This window comes from Alligator mississippiensis, chromosome 1, assembly GCF_030867095.1.
Source record: "Alligator mississippiensis isolate rAllMis1 chromosome 1, rAllMis1, whole genome shotgun sequence".
In the NCBI taxonomy this organism is placed as follows: domain Eukaryota; kingdom Metazoa; phylum Chordata; order Crocodylia; family Alligatoridae; genus Alligator; species Alligator mississippiensis.
Genome location: NC_081824.1, coordinates 472,533,883 through 472,552,221, shown reverse-complemented (window position 1 = coordinate 472,552,221; position 18,339 = coordinate 472,533,883). Strand labels below are relative to the sequence as shown.

At 57.2% G+C, this 18,339-nt stretch overlaps 1 non-coding gene across 1 annotated transcript; it reads right to left on the bottom strand.

Annotated features, from left to right (window-relative positions):
- Positions 1–7,633: 7,633 nt before the first annotated feature.
- LOC132247814 (U2 spliceosomal RNA) lies at positions 7,634–7,819 on the bottom strand. The gene has a single exon (XR_009459253.1). It is a non-coding gene; the product is annotated as a U2 spliceosomal RNA (small nuclear RNA).
- Positions 7,820–18,339: the final 10,520 nt, after the last annotated feature.

Genomic DNA, 18,339 nt, shown 5'->3' with positions numbered 1-18,339 from the left:
AACTTCCCTTGGTTGAAGAAGCCAAAGCCTGCTGGTGTCACTGTCTGTGTCGCCATGCATTGATCTGCAAGATGCGTCTGCTTCCGATCAGGCCCTTCCCTTTGACCAGCAGTATTGAGGAGAACACCACCCGAGTCCCCTTCCTCTTCACCCTGGCACCCAGAGCCCTGTAGTCACTTTTGATCTGCTCAGGGTCGCCCCTGGCAGTATCACGGGTGCCGACATGGATGAGCAGCATGGAGGTAGCCAGAGCCTGGATGAGTGTGGGTAACTGCTCCGTGACCTCTCAGGTCCAGGCTCCAGGGAAGCAGCAGAGCTCCTGAGACAACAGGTCAGGCTGGCAGACGGACGCCTCTTCCCCTAGAGGAGGGAGTCTCCAGCCACCCCCACCCTTCACTTCCTCTTGGTGGCAGTGGTCTCGACCCTCCCTCTCTTGGAAAGGCTTGGCCTGGCCTCTGCCACCGACGGAACATGCTCCTCCTCTGCTGCTGGGGCTTCACGTCTCTTCTCCAGGCAAACCGCTGCAGGTGGGCGTGAATATTTCTCCTTGCTGCAAGAGGTCACAAGCTTTCAGCTTCTGCCTTCCTTGGCGTTCAAGTCCTCTTCCTTCTCTAGTGCCGCCCTTGGCAGTCTTGTCACCACAGTAGAAGTATCCTCAAGCATCAAATTGATGAAGTTGTCATGGTGGAGGATGCTTTGGAGCCTCGCCACCTCCTCCTGTAGCTCTCTCGCCTGCTTCCCGAGGGGCACCACCTGAACGCGCGGCTCACATCACAGGCTCCCCCATCTCGCTGTCACTGAAAGGAACCTGCCAGCGGCAAACCCCGTGGGGTAGATGGTGAGCGCTCCTGCCTGGGTGGACACCTCACAGGTAGGAGCCCAGAGAGAGCTGGCAGTGGCAGTGGCTCGGGGATTTTGATGTCTTCCAGGCGTGTCGCTGGGTTTCTTAATCCGCTCCCTCTCTCTGCTCGCCCCTCTTTCCAAGCAGACCTTTCCTAGCAAACTCCCTTGTAAACTGGCCTCTGTGCTGCTCCTTGGTCCCAAAAGCTTCCCTTTCCCCTGCTAACCCGCTTCCTCTCTCCAAGTTTACGGTGAAGGAAGGTGAGGGAGAGCTTCCAGATAAATTACCTAGCAAACGCCGCCTCCAACTTCCCTCTCACTCTGGACTCCAGTTAAGCAAGGAGCACAAGAACTGGTCTAATTGCTGTGTTTTACCTACTTACACTAAATAGATGTAGATTAGGTACTCTCAATTAAAGAAAGGTCTTACATTAAAGGCTCCCCTTTAAAGAACGGGGGGCAAACTGACCTGTGAACTAACTTTAAAAAAACATATTATTTCTATATATAAATAGCTACATGTCTATATAACTGTACCTCTAACACAGTGGTTCCCAAACTGTAGGTCACAACCCCAAATGGGCTTGAAACATCAGCAGGCTGGGGTGGCAGGGGTGGGGGGCTATGGGTGGGGAGCGAGGGGTCATGCTGAGGAATGGGGCCATAAATGGATCGTGCTGAGGAAAAGTTTGGGAGGCACTGCTCTGACAGCCTGCCTTGTGACTGCTGTGGTTTGCTTGACAGTCCAAACCACACTTTTACAGTTACACCGCTCTTAGTCTTGTTACAAAGACTGTACTGTGCAGTGTGCACACCCGTCACCGTCACATTGAAACCTGCAAACTGACTTATGAACTGTTTGCAAACTGCCCCGTTTGCTGCCCCTGGTCACGCAGAGTCTCCTTTTCTCCCCTCCTGGCCCTTGCTAAGACTTTTGTCAGACAGAGGTAGCAGTCCCCCAGCTTGCAGCACTCCCAGCTCCTTAGAGCACGTGCCCAGACGTACACGCAGCCCCAGCTCACTTTCCTTCCAGGGGTTCGGGTCAGGTGCCTGGCTCCTCTTCCCTCGTCTCCTTTGCCCTGTTTGCTGCCCCTGTTCACCTTGTTTCTCTCTACTGAGCCTTTCAATGTACCTCAGTCTAACGTTTATCTTTAAATTCTCTTTTATTTAGAGCCCTTGCTTTCTGTAAGTGCCTTCGTTGCATCCCAAGAAGGAAAGCTGCTGCATCATTGAACCAGTTAGTCTCCAGTGTGCCACCCTGCCCAGATTTCTTCCAAGGAAGGAGTAGTGGATGTGATCTCTGCAAAAAGAAAGCTTGTCTGGTAAAGAGCAATTTTCCTCTTTAAGTAGCTTTTGACATTAAAGCAAAGAACTCTCAATACCATATTTTATGTACTTTTGAAAAATGGGCTGTTTACTTCGTTCTGTCTGTGCGGGATATGCAGATTGAGGACTGTACTGTGTCATACACAAACATCTGCGACCCTGGGTAGAGTATGTAATGCTGTAAACGTTACAGTCCACGTGCTTGCACAGAGCATTGCATAGAAACTAGAAGAGTTTGTGCCAGAGCCAGGGGCACAGGAGTGGCTTTTTAAGAACTGTCCTTATGTCTGTTTCTTTTAGTTTGTAGAGGTTAAAACTTTCTGAAACATTATGCAAAGCTGAGGTATAGCACCCCTGCTAATACAGTATGTAAATATTCTCATTACATTTGGGGGGCATATTTCACCATTTTGACATATAGCAGTGCTATAGAGGGGCATGACAAGGAGCAATCTATACCTGCAGCAATGATGAAGCAGTTATATTTCAGACATAACATCATTCTTTGTAAAAATAGTCCTCACTCTCTCTAGGCTAAAACATCACGGCCACCTGTAAGGTTTGTTATGCTACAGTCAAAACTGCAGTTGAAAGGGATTTCTTCTTTCCTTTTAGTTTTGTTAACTTACGGAGGAGGAAATAATTTCAGTTCACTTTAGGAATCGGTCCCGTTCCTTTGCACCTGTTTTCCCTAAGTTAGTCCTTGGAACAATACCGGCTCAATTATAGTGAAGTAATATCATGCATTTTGAGCTTGTGGAATCCACAGACCGCGTAATTCTCTGCATTTCCTCCCCCTTCCTTGCATCCCACTTTTTGACAGTGTCCTTCTGCTGGAGCTATGCTGGAAAACCTTGCAACCTTGCGTGTGCGTGTGTGCGTGCATGTGTGTGCGTGTGCACACATGCTGCATGCAAAATCCTACACTTTGTTTAGTCTGCAGAACCTCTTCTGTTAGCTAACGCTCCAGGCTCCGCAAAGGTGCAGTGAGAGAGGAGCACTAGTAAGTACCTAAGGCAGAAAGCAAACAAGGGCTTTATCACTGGTCTTTAACTCCTATCAAAAGGGGAGGGAGGGAGAAGTCATTTAAACATGAGGCTTGAATGAAAATTAGCATGGATTAGTCACAGTTGTCCCAGGAGTCCTGTTATCTCAGGTCACAGGTACTTATGGTAGGGAGTGGGGTACTTTACCTGTAGGATCCCCAAGTGAAAGACTCTTGAGGGAGCCAAGAGGGGGAGGAAGAGTCCTGGGTCTGTTTTTAGCCAAAGGGAATTCCCCTTGAGGCATGGCAGGAGTAGTGTGTGTCTCCCTGTCTTTTCCCAGTGGATGAGCTCCTGGGCAGTTCATGCATGGAGGAAGGATGACTCTCTAGCCTGTTCCCCGCAGGTAAACGGCAACAAATTGAACTGATTTGGAGAAACAAGTGGGTTACGTCTGAGCAGCTTCCTTGCTTGCTAGTCAGTTGGCTGAAGAGTGGTTGATGCTGATGTTACTTAATACTAGATTTACCCTTCTGTGGCCCCTGGCAGAGAGATCGGGGCATTCATCCTCCACTTTGCACAGACTGGAGGGAACAACCTGGCTCCCATCTTAGTTTTGAAGAACTTCATTGCTGAAAAATCAAATGCGCACGTGTTCCCTAAGGAACGTATCCATTCAAAGGCATGAAATATAAACGTATATTGTTACGTGCAAATGCTTTGCACAAGTACATTTGCTGGATGCATTTGGTATGTTCTTCAAGCAAGTAGTGTCGTTAGCTGTTAAATTCTTGACTCCTCTGTTAGGCTTGGGACAGAAATTACACACAAGCTGGTCTAAGAGATTGGAAACAGGTTCAGATCTGGAACACAACAGAAGGATGGGGCACATAAGCCACTTTCAAGATTGCCGAAACAGGTTTAAGATAAGCCTGGATGGATGTAGTATTAGACTGAACTGATTTAGATTAAACTGGTTTATTGTACTTCTGACCCAGACCCTCTCCAGATTCATATTAACACATAGTCCCCCAGCATCCCTGGACCTCTGCCAGCCTGCAAGGGAAAAGCCACCTTTGCCCACGTTTTCCTCCATTAAAAGACAATCCACCCTTAAAGTTTGTTGATCCAGTTTTAAAGTTTGTTCGTGACCCTTTCATAGGCACTTGTGACCCCCTTTTGGGACACAACCCGCGAACTGAGAACCGCTGCGGTAGAGCAGCAGGGTCGGTCGCGGAGCGCGCTGCTGCGGAGCGGAGGGGCAGTGCCGCTCAACCCTGTGAGACGGGTCCCACGTACCAGATCAGACCTCTTTGTGGGCCAGATTAAGCCTGTGGGCTGGAGATTGCCACCCCCTCTTATAGCTCCTTTTCAGCTGGGGCTTTGTAGATGCTCCTGTTACCTTGTTTCTACATCGAAAGACTCGTGCTACACGGCAGGGTAGGCTTTCACCTCGTAGACTAAGTCAATCAGAGGTGCGTAAGCTTTTGTAAGCGAGCTCGCTTCATACCCCTTTCTTTTTCCTCCCTTCCCTACCCTTTGTTTTCCAGTAACTGCTCTCTGTTTAGAACCGCTGCTTCCTGAAACGTCTTGTTTGACAACAGAGCCGTCCAGTTTCTGAGTGGCTGGGGCTGCAGCCCCCCTATCCGCATGCTGTAGGGGCTGCATGCCCACCAGAGCCGCCTCCTGCACGAGCTGAAAGGGGTCTGCAGGACCTCCCCAGCCACAGACTCCCTTGCACCAGGACTGTGCCGCCCTGCCTTGGCCCTAGTGCACAAGGGGTGGCGGGGGGAAGTGGGCACGCAGGAAGCAGATGCTGGGCTAGGGAAGGGGATTTTGGTGGCAGCAGCAGCAGCGAAGCGATGGGGCAAGCAGACTCGGGACTGGGAGTTTGGGAGCTGCACGCAGCCCACAGGCCGCCAGTCGGATGCCCGTAACTGGTTGGCTTTCTGTGGTTTACTCTCCTTATGTGCTGTCCCTATATTCATTTTAGTTCTCGTTGAGTTTTCCTTTTCTTACTCCTTCTTCGAAACATCTCCTAGGTTGATCCTGACGGTAAAACAAGCGTACCCGTTAAGATGACTGCGGGGAAAGTATCCTGTTTTCATCTACGCAGCCTGGTGAGTTCCACGATTTACATTTGAAAAGTACCTCTTACAGCACATGTCCTTAGAGCTGATTTTTTCTATTATATGATAAGCTTCTCATGGCTTTTCCCTCCCCCGATACGTGTGAAGTGGGTCTAGACTTTTGGGAGATCGCATGTTTTTCTGTCGAAAAACCACAGGGCGGGTCAGCACTGCTACTTAGGACGCCGTAACGTGCGACTTCTCGGAGCGTGTGACAAAGAGTTCCCGTTGACGTTACACGGTATTTAGTATTGCCAGCCCCACAACCAATGCTAGTTGTGCCATTGCATTGCTGCTGCGGCTGTTGCATTGGTTAGCAGCAGCCCCCGAACTGACAAGCTCCACACGTCTTCAAGGCTCCCAGGAGGCAGTTTCCGGACTGGTGTTATCACCGACCGACCGTGCTGGGCATGGCTTATGGCGCTAGCAGTGCCGCGGTGCTTGCAGCGGGCATGCTGACAGCCTCTTATCCCACGGAGAGCTCCTGACAGTCGGTCCGTTCCCGCTGGGGATTTAACAAGGCCTTGGTTGGCAGCGCCTTCCAAGACGGGCAGTTTTCCTGTGCGGGGACAGCCTCCCGCGTCCATCCCGCGTCTCCCTGGACGGAGCAGGGCCGGGCAGAAGCCACGCGCTACGGTTCGGAGGAGAGCAGTGCCGGGGCAGGGTTCAAGTCAGGATGTCGTCGTCACGCTGGGGCGTTTCTCCACCTTCCTGCCGAGAGCGTCTCGTCTCCGCTTCCTGTGCTCCAACAGCCAGCGCGGAGGCGAGAGAGGCAGGGAGGCGGTGAGGGGACGGGAACATGAGCAAGGCAGATGCCAGTGCTGTGGGCCCCACGGGGGGTGGGTGGCGTTGCCAGAGGGAGTTTTCCCTGGGGCCAGAGGCTGCTTGTGACAGCCGAGGGAGCGGGGCTCTCGTCTGACGGTCGGGTGCGAGCACGCTGGAACGATTCAAACGAGGCAAAGCACAGGCTCCGCGCCCCAAACTGGAAAGGTGTCGCTGCATTCGAGTTGTTCCTGCGCAGCGTTGAAGCGTGTTCACGCTCGGTGACGAAGCTCGTTCACCCTGCGTGATGAAGTACGTTCACACACAACAGCGAAGCACGTGGACACGCAACGAAATGTGTGCACACAAACAGCGAAGCCTGTTCACGCGCAGTAGCGAGCGGTCTAACTGTTGTTAGGCGTGAGCTCGCTGAGAGCAACCGAGATGAAGCAGAGGAGAGGCCCCACACGCCAAACTGGAAAGGTTTTGCTCTGGTTCAATCCTCAGCTCGTTCACAGGCAGCAGTTAAAGCGTGTTCACGCTCAATGATGAGGCGTGTTCAAATGCAATTAGGTGCGTTCACACTCAGCGATTTAATAGCGTTGAAACGCGTTTACACGCAGCGTTTAAGCACATTCGCATAGACGAGTGACGCGCCTTCCCTTCCTCCTCAGGATTAGAGCTTAATAGCAGCTGCCCCTTTGAACCCTGCCCCTGGGGAAGGACTCCCAGCGTGCCTGTGTGCCGCTAAGAGCGCTGTCGCTGGGAGCAGGGCCCCGCTGGACTGGAGAGGGTTGATGTGAGACGCTGCCATCGTGGGGCTGAGGCTTCCTTGCAAAGGTGTGGAGCCTCTCAGTTGTTCACAGCTAGTTCACACCCAACCACGAGAACAATGCTTTTGCGTATGGCCACCAGCCACGAGGCGCCAGGCAAGCTGTTGTAGGGGGCAGTCTTGACTAGGAGCCTTGGGCCGGGAGACGGGGCTTGTGCGTCTCCCCTGCCCACGGGGGGTGCTCCTCCCACCGCACCGTCCATCTCCCCCTGCTCCAAGGCCACGCGACGACAAAACGATGCATGCGCTCACCACGTAGTTGGTGTGTAGCGCATCGTGCTCCAGAAGCCTCGCCTTGGTGTTGTGGCGGCCTCTGGCTCTTCCCAGGCCTTCCAGCTTTCAGTTGTGGCTCGCATCTGACCTCTGAGACGTACCGTACCGTACCGTACCGCCTGTGTTCAGTTTGGTTCGTTTTGCTTCATAACAGTGACGACAACATCCACAGCTTTCCAGCATCCTAAAGCCCCCGATTTCTGCTGTGACAGAGGATTTCCGTTGTAACAGAGCTGTTCGCAGGGGGTCACCAAGCAGGCTGCCCCTGACACCCCCCCCCTCAGCTGCACGCTGCTGACCGCGCTCTTCATCCAGGTGCAGGCAGAGGGACCGCTTTCCTCCGGGCAGGCCAGCCACCCCGTCCTTCTCGGACAAGTAGTAGCCTGCCTGCCAGACTGCCGGGGGCCCCTGCCCGGCACCAGCCCCCCCCAGATGTCTCTGACGAAGCGACGAGATCTACTTTTTGACAGCAGCAAGTTCTCCCCGAGGGGAGGTGCACCGCTCCTGGAGGCACTGCAATACCAGGCCGATGCGTGGAGTGGATGGAGCAAGCTCCGAGTCCATCTCCCAGTTCCAAAAATCCATTTAATATAAAGTCCTCACATCGAGGACATATCAGATATTAAACTGATAAGAACAGATTGACTTTTATCAGTAAATGGTAAGGATGGTAAATCCAAAAAAGATGACAAAGCCGATAGGGAAATACAGAACGCCCGGGCGAGGGACTAACAATAAAAGGATGGGGGTGAGGTTGGGAACGCACCTAGGTTACATGCGATACAAAGTTAGCCAACTAAGCCCGGGGGTAAGGGGAGAGGGGAGTGGGGAGGGGGAGGGAGGGGGGGGTTTCGCGACGCTGAGAGAGAAAGAGGATAGAAACACACATACCCGTGACAATGGTCCGCAACGGTGGGAGGAGTGGTCCGAAGATGAAGCGTCTCAGTCTAGATACAGTCTATCGCGGGGGTCCTCTTCGGGTGGCGCTGGGTCGTCGTCCGTCGTTGATGAGTCCTCTTGAAGCGAAGGTCCGTCTGTTGCGGAGGGGGGCGGTTCAGGCGGTCCCCTCCGGGTCCGGTCCGGCGGCTGTTCTCCTGCTGGGGTCCGTGTACTGGCGGTGGCCCGTGATGTGTTCCACGTAGATGTCGCGGGACCACCGGATGGTGTCGGACACCATGAGGCAGCGCATCAGCTTGGCGTAGCGGCGGGAGACGCGGCAGGCGCGCAGGACGCTCTCGTTACTGGGGTCCCAGGCTCCGAGCGTCCCCACGATGAGCGCGTCGACCGTCACGTCGTAGCCGCGGCCCCTCAGGGTGTCGGCCAGCGGGGCGTACTTCTCCCGCTTGCGAGCCCGGGCGTCGGTGAAGGCTTGGCGCCGGTTCTCGAACGGGATGGTGACGTCCACGATGGTGATCTTCTTGGCCTCCTCGTCGGTGATCACGATGTCGGGGCGCATCTGGCTCTCGCAGCCCGGGACGGTGCGGTTGACGGAGACCTGCCCCGCGGCGGCCGGGATGGCCCTCACCAGCCGGTCCTGGACGGCGTTGTGGCGGAGCTGCCAGGCCCTGGCGTGCGGCTTGCAGCTGCACAGCACGTGGGGGAGGGTCTCGGCCGCGTAGCCGCACCGGCGGCACCTCTTGTCCCGGTGGCCGAAGCGGACGGCCCCGTTGAGAGGCAGGCAGTTGAGGCGGGCGCGGTGGAGGAAGCGCCAGTCCGCGAAGCGCGTGAAGCTCCCGCTAGGCATGAAGTGGTTGCTGGCGTCCCACTTCGAGGTGACGTCGAAGACCTTGCCCTGGTCGGGTTTGGCCCTCAGGTCGCCGGCGTATTTGTTGCGGACGGCGTCCTTCAGGAACCTCTCCAGGAAGGTCCTCGTGCGGGGCGTCACGGTCACGGGGTCGGCGTGCGGGGCTGGCTGCAGGGAGACTGCCAGCTCCCGGCGCTCCTCGGTCCAAGTCCAGGCGCAGCCGATGCGCTTCCCGAGGCGGCGCGTGGCGTTGCGGGCTCGGCTCCACAGCGAGGCAAAGTCCCCGCCGTCTCGGCTGAACTCGCCCTCCAGCGAGCCGCTCAGGAAGGTGGCCAAGTCACGTCCGGTGGGTTGCCTGCCGATCCTCTTGCGGGCGGTCTCCTCCAGGGCGCTGGCGGCGATGATACTTACCGTCGCGTCCGGGCAGGTCAGGAGGCGGAAGGCGTGGGTGACCACGGCGATGTCGCCGAGGTCTCCCATGCGGGGCACGTTGGCACCCCCCTGCCGGTAGGGGATGTGCAGGACCTCGTTGCTGGCCCGCAGCGGCAGGTGCAGCCACTTCTTGAGCAGCCGTCGGATCTCGGCGTCCGCCTTCTTGAGGGGGGTCTTGGGGACCGCCGAGCCTCTCAGGACGAACGCGACGCGGGGGATGAGGAAAGTGTTCACCGCGTCGATCTTCTGCCACGGGGCCAGCAGGGACGAGTCCAGTTTGTGCGCGTCCTGCACGATGCCGTTGATGGTTTCCTCCGGCGTCTGCCTGGCCCGGTGGCCGGTGGGCGTCCCCAGGTGGCAGTAGGCCTCCCCGTCGCGCAGGTGCCGCATCGCCTGGCCCTGGATCGTGAGGGTGGAGTCCAGGACGCGGCTCTTCTGCTTCCCGTCGACGTGCAGGGAAGCGCACTTGGCGACGTTGAAACGCAGGCCCATCCACCTGGCCGCCTCCGACGTCACGTCCAGCATCTGCTGCAGCTGGGTGGCGTCGGGGGCGAGGAGCACGAGGTCGTCGGCGTAGGCCAGGACGCTCAGCTTCTCGCCGTAGAGGTCGAGCCCGCCGGGGCCGCCCGCCACGGCTCGAAGGAGCGGTTCCATGGCCAGGTTGAAGATGATGGGGCTGAGGGGGCAGCCCTGCCTCACTCCCGACCGGATGGGGATCTCCGCGGTCTCCCCGTCGGTGGCGCGGACGGTTGTGGTGCAGCCGTGGTAGAGCTCGCGCACCAGGTTGGTGACGCCGTCCGGCAGGCCCAGCTCGCGGAGGGTGTCGAAGATGTGGCGGTGGGGCACGGACCCGAAGGCGTTGGAAATGTCCAGCCACGCCACCGCGCACTGCTTCTTGGTCCTCCGGGCGTTGTCCAGGGCCATCTGGAGGGTGAAATTGTGCTCGTAGCAGCCCTCCGTGGACATGAAGCCCTTCTGGCTTCGGCTGACGGCTCCGCCGGTCACCGCCCAGTCGGCGATGCGGCCCGCCAGGCAGCCGGCGTAGAGTTTCGCGACGGTGGAGCACAGGGTGATGGGTCGCCAGTTGCCCGGGTCGTTCGGGTCTCCCTTCTTGTGGATGAGGACCGTCATGGCCCTCTTCCAGGCGGCGGGCGTGCGCCGGAACTCTCTGCACCTGTTGAAGAGAACAGAAAGAACAAGGCAGCCCGGGTCACGTTTTTTAAGGAGACCGTACCTGATCCCGTCCTTGCCGGGGGCGGTGTCCCTGGTCCTCTTCAGGCGGGCTTCCACCTCCTGCGGCGTGAAGGCGTCCTCGAACCCCTCCGCCGGGGGCACGGGGGTCAGCGCTTCGACGGTCGCGGGGCGTGGGGTGGCGGCATCCGTTGGAGGGTTGAAGACCCTGCTGAAATATCTGAAGAGAGCCTCCCGGGGGACCTGGCAGAAGGCCGAGGGTCCCTCCAGGATTTCTCTCACCGCCTTGGGACGGTTGGCCCGGTACAGCTTCTGGATCCGGGAGGCCGCCGCCGGGTCGTAGCGCTGGCGCCTGGGTCGCCTCTGCGGTTGGGGCCTGTGGTCTCGTCGCGTCGCCGGTCTGTTGTTGTTTCCTCGGGGTTGGCCGGGCCGGGCGGCCGCCGAGAGCTCCTCTGTGAGCCGGGCCACCGAGGCCTCGAAAGCCTCGAAGGTGGTGGCCTGGGAGAGCTCCTCCAGCCAGAGGGTCTGCCACGGAGAGGGCATCCTCTGCTGCGGGGAGGGCTCCGCACCGGGAGATTCCGGCACGCTCGGGGGCCGGAGGGCGCCCGGCGGCTCGGTTCCTCCCGGCGGCTCCGGAATCCTCGGCGGGGCGGGGGCCTCGGGTGGCCCCGGGGGTCCCGGTGGAGGGCTGTCCGGTCGGGGCGTCGCGTTCGGTCGGGGGACCCTGGGCGGAGGCCTGCACGGTGGCGTCGTCGGGGCAGGTCTCTCCGTAGGGCGGTCCTCGGAGGTCTGGTCCGGTGGGGTTGTCGGCGGGGTGGCCGGTCTGGCGGGTCTCCGCGCCGCGGCCTGGGTGCGCCGGGCCGGGGCGGCGGACCTCACCAGCGTGCCGGGTCTCCTCTCTGCTCCGTGGCCTTGGCATACCTTCTGGTGGTTCTTGAGGAGCTTCAAGGCCTCGTATTCGGTGCCGCAGAGGGAGCAGTAAAAAGCTAGGCGCAGCTGGTGGAAGCGCCGCAGGTGCTTGTTCATGTCGCCGTGCGACCTGTACTGTCTCGGCGGGTGGCAGGTCGGGCAGAACAGCTTGCCCGGAAGAGGGAAGGGGAGGAACGTGAGCGCCGTCACGTCTGCTCCTTCCCCTGGGTCGTCCGTGGGGGGGTCCGGCCTCGGGGGGGTTCGGGGCTCCTCCACCAGCGTGGGGAGACCCTTGGGGGGGGCGTCCTCGGGGCCGCCGGGGTCCGGGGGCCGTCGCCGTTCGGGGCCCGTCGTCGTCACCGAGGCGCCGTGGGGGTCCGGAGGGCTCCGCTGTCGCACGGGACGCTCCGTCGTTGTCCGGGGGGCGTCCTCGGGCTCCGGGGTCCTCCGCCGGGAGGCGGCTCTCGTCAGCCGGGGTTCCGGGCTTTGAGAGTCTCTCTGCCTCCGGGGGTGGATCGATGGTCGGGGGTCCGCCGCCGCCTGTCGGGGTCCCGACATCGTGGGGGGGGTGCGTCGGGGTTCTTCGCCGGCTCGGGTTCGCTGGTCTACCCTCCTGGGAGGGTCCTCCGGGATCCGCAGTCGACGTTCCGCCCTAGCTGGGGTCTCCGTGCCTCGAGCGTTCTCGGCAGTGGATCAGGGCGTCCTTGAGACCTGGGGGTGTTGCTCCACGTTCCGTCCTCCGAACCCTGGCGTTCGCCTACCGACCGAGGTCTTCGGCTACTAGCCCGAGCTGGGGTTTTCGCTTTATCGGGGTCCGGCGAGCCAGAGCACCCTTTGGCTACTAACCTGGGAAGCACGGTCGCTTGCGCAACCGGATACCCTTTCGGACGTACTGGCGGCACCGCCTTCTCTAGCCCGTCATGACTGACGAGAACCCTCGCTGCAGCAGGAGAAAGAAAAGCAAGCTGCTAGTCAGCTCACTTTTTGTCTCTATAATTCCGGCAGTCTGCCGGACTGGGTTGGCGCCGGTCCTGGAAGTACTGCAATACCAGGCCGGGCGCGGGGCGAAAGTAAGTGTTTCTCTGTCTTTTTCAGCAATTAAACTGCAAAACCGGGCCGACGTGTGGAGTGGATGGAGCAAGCTCCGAGTTCCGCTCCCGGCACCGGAAAATGCGTTCAATGCGTCAGTCCTCGCATCGAGAACGTAAGAACAGATTTTTTTTTTTTTTTTTTTTTTTTTTTTATTAAAAGCATCCTTCGTTCACCACCACCAGGAAAAACCTCTCTCCTTCACATCACCGCACAACAAACCTTCCCGTACAAAACTGGAAAGCGCTTGTCTCTTTGTTACAGGTTCAGACTACAAAAACCATTTTAGCTCTCCCGTAAGTAACAACGCTGAACATAAAATAACATCACATAACATAACATCTATCCAAACAGTTGTTTACTCTACCTTTCCCACCCCTTTCCTGCCCTCTCACTCAAACAGTTTCTGCCACTCAATATCTTCCCACTCTCCTTCTCCTTTCCGTCGATAGTACCCCAACTCTGCGTACGCTAAATACACACATTCCCGTGGCGCGAAATAAAGCCCCTTCTGTACCAATAAACATCGCGTTTTCCACAGTGCCATCCTTGTACACAACAGTAAAACCCGAATCTCCCATTCCCACGCTTTATGCCTCGCCAGTCCGTACATCGCTCCCTCGTAGCTCACGCAATCCCCCCACCCTATCTCTTTACAAAACTTCGCCACCTTCTGCCAAACCTTCTGTGCATATGAGCATTCCCATAGCACGTGGAACACCGTTTCCTCCCTGCTGCACAGTTCCCTCGGACACTCCCCTGACCTTAGCAGACCCCATTTCCGCTGCTCTGCCCTCACCGGTAGCACTTTCCTGACCGCTCGCCACGCAAAATCCTCGTGCTCCCCCTTCCATCTTTTCCCCACTATCCCCTTCCAGGCCCTTCCCACCTGCCCTTCTGACAACTCTCCTATATCTGCCATCTCATCCTTCGCTCTGATTCCTCTCAGCACCTTCTTTGCTTCTCTCAGTCCCTCGCACCCTAACTCCTCCAGCCCCTTCGCTCTCAAAAAGGCCCAGGCCCGTGCATACCACTTGGGCGGTCTCTCGGCCCACAAGCCCGTCCACCTCTCTCCGTATAATCCCAACCTCCTTAAAAACCTTCCCGCCCAATATCTGCACAACGCCGCCACTTTCCTTCCCTCCAAACCCGCAATTCGCACCACCCCTTTCCAAAAGTGCACGTACAGGAACACCTCTAGTTCCGGCACGCCCCAGCCTCCCAAGTTCTCCCCCTTATATATCTCCCTCCTCGCCACCTTCTCCGTCTGCCCACCCCAGAAAAAGAGACATATCTCCCTTTGCACCCGCCTCACCTGCAACCAGGTAGGCGGGTATACCGTTGCCACAAACAAAATTGTTGGCAGCAGAAACTGTTTCATAATCCCCACCTTTCCCCGAAACGTCAACTTCCTCGTTCGCCATAGCCCTACCACCTTCCTCACCTGCCCTCGAAGCGCCTCCCACGCCCGTTCCCCCTTCCCCTTCACATCCATATAGACTCCCAACACCTTCAAACCCTCCTTCTCTACCTGCCACCCCACCTCCTCCAGCCCGGCCCATTCCCCCACCGCTAACAAACTGCTTTTCCCTGTGTTCACTCGTGGCCCCGCTGCTTCTCCATATTCCTTAATGCTTTCCACCACCCTCTCCAAGGACCCCCTATCCCGCACCATAAACATCACGTCATCCATATACAGAGTCACTCTCACTTCTCCTCCCCCCGGTACCGGTATTCCTCTCACTCTCCCATCTCTCCTCACTCTCTGTGCCAACGGCTCTATGCCGCACACAAACAGCTCCGGAGATAGGGGGCACCCCTGGCGCACCCCTCTCTCCACCCTGAATTCCTCTCCCAAACAGCCCTTCACCGAGATCCTGCTCCTCGCCCCTCTATACAGGGCTCTCACCCACCCCACAAATTTCCCAGGGAAGCCCATCCGGTCCAACACCTTAAACAGGAAACCATGCTCCAAACTGTCATATGCCTTCTCTAGATCTACACTACCCAGCACCACTTTCCACCCCCTTTCTCCCACGTACTCCAAAGTATCTCTCCATACCCACTGCGTATCCCCCAGCCTCCTACCCTTCACTGCACACGTCTGGTCTTCCCCCACCACCTCTCCCATCACCTTCCCCATCCTTGTTGCCAGCACCTTTGAGAACAACTTGTAATCCACATTCAATAAAGTAATCGGTCTCCAGTTCTTCAACACTTCCTTGTCCCCTTTCTTATGCAACAACACCACCACCCCCACCGCAAAGCCCTCCCCGACCACCCCTGATTCCATCACCTCCCGAAACATCTCCACCACATCCTCCCCCACCACCCCCCAGAAACGCTCGTAAAATTCAGCCGGCAACCCATCCAAACCCGGCGTCTTCCCCTTCTTCATCTGCCCCAACACCTCCTTCACTTCTTCCTCCGTGACGTCCCTCTCCAAATCCACCCTCTCCCTTTCTTCTACCCTCTTTTCCAGCTCCCCCAAAAACCTCTCCCCCGCCATCCCATCCACCTCTCGCTTTTTATACAGCTCCGCGTAGAAACCTGTCACCTCCTTTAACACCTCCCTTTGCGACTCGACCCGCACTCCCTTCCCTGTCACCACCGCCCCCACTTCCTTGCTCCCCTTTCTAACTCTGCCTGCAAAATACTTCCCCCATTCCTCCCCCTCCCCCATCCACGGAGCCCGTGCTAAAAACATCCTTTCCTGTTCCTTCCCTCGAAACCATTCCTCTACCGCCCGTTTCGCCTCCCCCAGCTCCCGCTTCACTTCCTTTCCCCCCATCGCTTCTCGAATCAGCCCCTGAACCTTCCCCTGCAATCTCCCCAGCTCCTTCCTCTTCTCCCACGCTTGCTGTTTTCCAACTCTACTAAACCACCCCTTGATCTTCTCCTTCATAACCCTCCACCAATCCCAATGTGATTTAAACAGTACTCTTGTTGTTCTCCACCTCTCATATTCCCTCCCAAAGGCTTTACACACCCGTTCGTCTTCCAGCACCCTCGTGTTCAGCTTCCACACCCCCTTCCCTCTCCCTCCCCCGACCCGTAACTGTACCCTCAACATCTTGTGATCACTAAAACCCACTTCCACGACCTCCTTCCTTTCCACCCCCACTCCTTCCGAGACCAACACAAAATCAATTCTCGAAACCTTCTGTCCCCTGGGGTCAATCCTCGTTCCCACCCGCTCTCCCTTCCAGACATCCACCAGCTCCTCTTCCCGAATCCAATTCCCCAAACACCTCCCTGTACTATCCAAACTTCCCCCGCCAACCCCCCCTTCCCTATCTCCTCCCTCGAGAATGCAGTTGAAATCTCCGACAAAAACTTTCTTCCCTCCCCCTCCCCCACATATCGCCAATCTCCGAAAGAATTCCCTCCGTTCCTCCTTCACCGCCGGGGCGTAGACATTGAAAACCCCCACCTCCTCCCCCCCCACCTCCACCTTCATGTGTTGCAGACGCCCCTCAACTAAGACCTCCACCCCGGTTACTGTTACCCGTGTTTCATCCACTAAGATTCCCACCCCCGCCGCTTTATTTCCACCCGCCCCCGCCCACCACGATCTTCCCTTGTCCCATCTTCTCCGTAGCACCCCGTAATCTTCTTCCCACCCGATCCCACACTCTTGTAAACAAATAATATCAGCCCGCACCGCCCTCAAAAACCCTCCCATCCTTTCCCACCGTTTCTTAGACGCTAGACTCCTCACATTTAAGGAGACAACACACAATGCCCCTGCCATGGCGAGTAGCAACAAACAAAAACTTCCCCTTTTTCACACTTCTTCCCCACTCTCACTCTCCGATGTCTCCAGCACGGATTCCACCCCTTTCCGCCATTTCCCAGAAGTTTTCAAACGCTCCCCCACTGCTTTTCGGTTCAAAAATCCCAAAATGTCTGCCGTTTCCCTTTCCCCCTCTCCCTTTTCTTTCTTCTTCCCTTTCCCTCTTTCCTTTCCACCGTCGGTTTGTACCCCCGGCTTCTTCGTCTCCTTTTCCTCCCCGCCGGAGTTCTTCCTTTTCTTGAGACTCCCGTCTCGCCCTTGCTCAATGGCCTCCATCTCCTCCAGTTGTTCTACCCACGCTTTCTCTTTTATACGACTCGGCTTTTGTCCCTTTCCATGTTGCCTTTCCAAATCTGCTACCATACCCCTCAAATGTTGCAATCCCTCAACCTCCCTTCCTTCCTCCTCTGTTTTCTGTGTCCACTTCTCCACATTTTCCTCCTCCACCAGCTCTTTGGCTGCCTCTTCGATCCCCTCGTAAACCTTCTCCTCGTTCTCGAATCTTTCCTCAACCTGCGTTTCCTCCACGCACATCTCGTCCCCTTGCTCTGGCACAAACCTCTGTGCCTCCTCCGCCTCCTCCTCCTCCAGTATTCTCGTTTCCTCCCGGGCCTCCTCACGACTCCCCGCCATCCGTACGCGGTTAGCGTAGGACGAGGGGCACGCCTGCTGCGTGTGTCCCTCCTGCCCGCACCCTGGACACACAATGCTCCCCTTACAAAATTGGGCTGTGTGCCCCAGGCCCCGACAACGGTAACACACAGTAAGGCGACAGAACGCCGCCAAGTGCCCCTCTTGCCCGCACCGGTTACACAACTTGGGCTGATCGTGATATACCACGTAACCTCTGCATGGCCCAATTTGCACCGCCGAAGCTAAGTGCTTGACTGCCCCGGGCTTTCCCACCACCTCACAGAGCGTCACCTTTGCTTTCCATGCCCCGGTCCACACCCCCCAGCGATCACACTCTCTCTCGACAACAGCCACCCGTTCCACCCTCTGCTCCAGCCATCTTTTAACTTCTTCTTTTTGGTCCACCTCAGTAAACATCTTGATGTAGAGAATTCTCTCTCATGCTCTCCGCCCCATGTCAAAAACCAGGCCCTCCAAATCCCCTCTGTTCTGGGCCTCCTCATGTGCCTTCCAAAATGCTGCATAACTGCTCCCATTTTCGAACGTGACATTCCAAACTTTTCTGTTATCGAAAGCAATTACACAGTACAAGTCTCTCGGGTTCACTTTGAGAAGCTTCAGGAGCACCTCTGCCATGAACTCCCCACGCCTCAGTGTCCTACTTCCTTTATAGCCCTCAGGGCTGAGGGTTATTTTCACCCTCCATTTTGTGCCCTGGCCACCATTTCCTGCTTCTTCAGGCTCTGCTTCTGCCTCTGGCCCTGGTATCTCCCGACGACTTCCTGCCGCCGGCGAGGCTCCTCCTCCATCTTCAGGGGTCTTCTGCCCCCCCGCTCCCACGTGGGCCTTCCCTTTCCGTTGAACGCGGGTCCACCCCTCCTCCTCCTTCTCCTCCTCCATCGCCATTTGCTCACCATCTCTGGTCTCCGCCCAGTCACCGATATGATTCGCCAACCGACGTCTCTGCTCCCGGACTCTCTCCGCCTCGGTTCCTGCCTCCGCCGTAATCTGCATACTCATCTGCATATTCATCTGCATATCCGACCTCGCCTTCGAAGCAGCCATTCCACTCTGTGTCACTGTCTCCTCCGTCTCTTGCGCTGCGCTGCTCATGGGTGTCTAAAGACCCCGCATGCCTAGCACGTCAGTTTTTCCACTGAAAACAGCCGATACTACACTTGATCTGAGCCTTCAAGAGGCCGAGAAGCGATACCGTGAGCCCCTCGGAAACCTCGGGGCCCCCACGGGCAGCCCCCCCAAACACACCGCAAGCTGCCACGGAGGCCCCTCCGCTCACAGTCGTCACCTGCAGCTTCTGGCACCAGAAACCCACACGGAAAAGTCCTTCCGCAATATCTCGTGCCCAACTGGTCCGAAGCACCCCCCCCACCCTCCCCCAC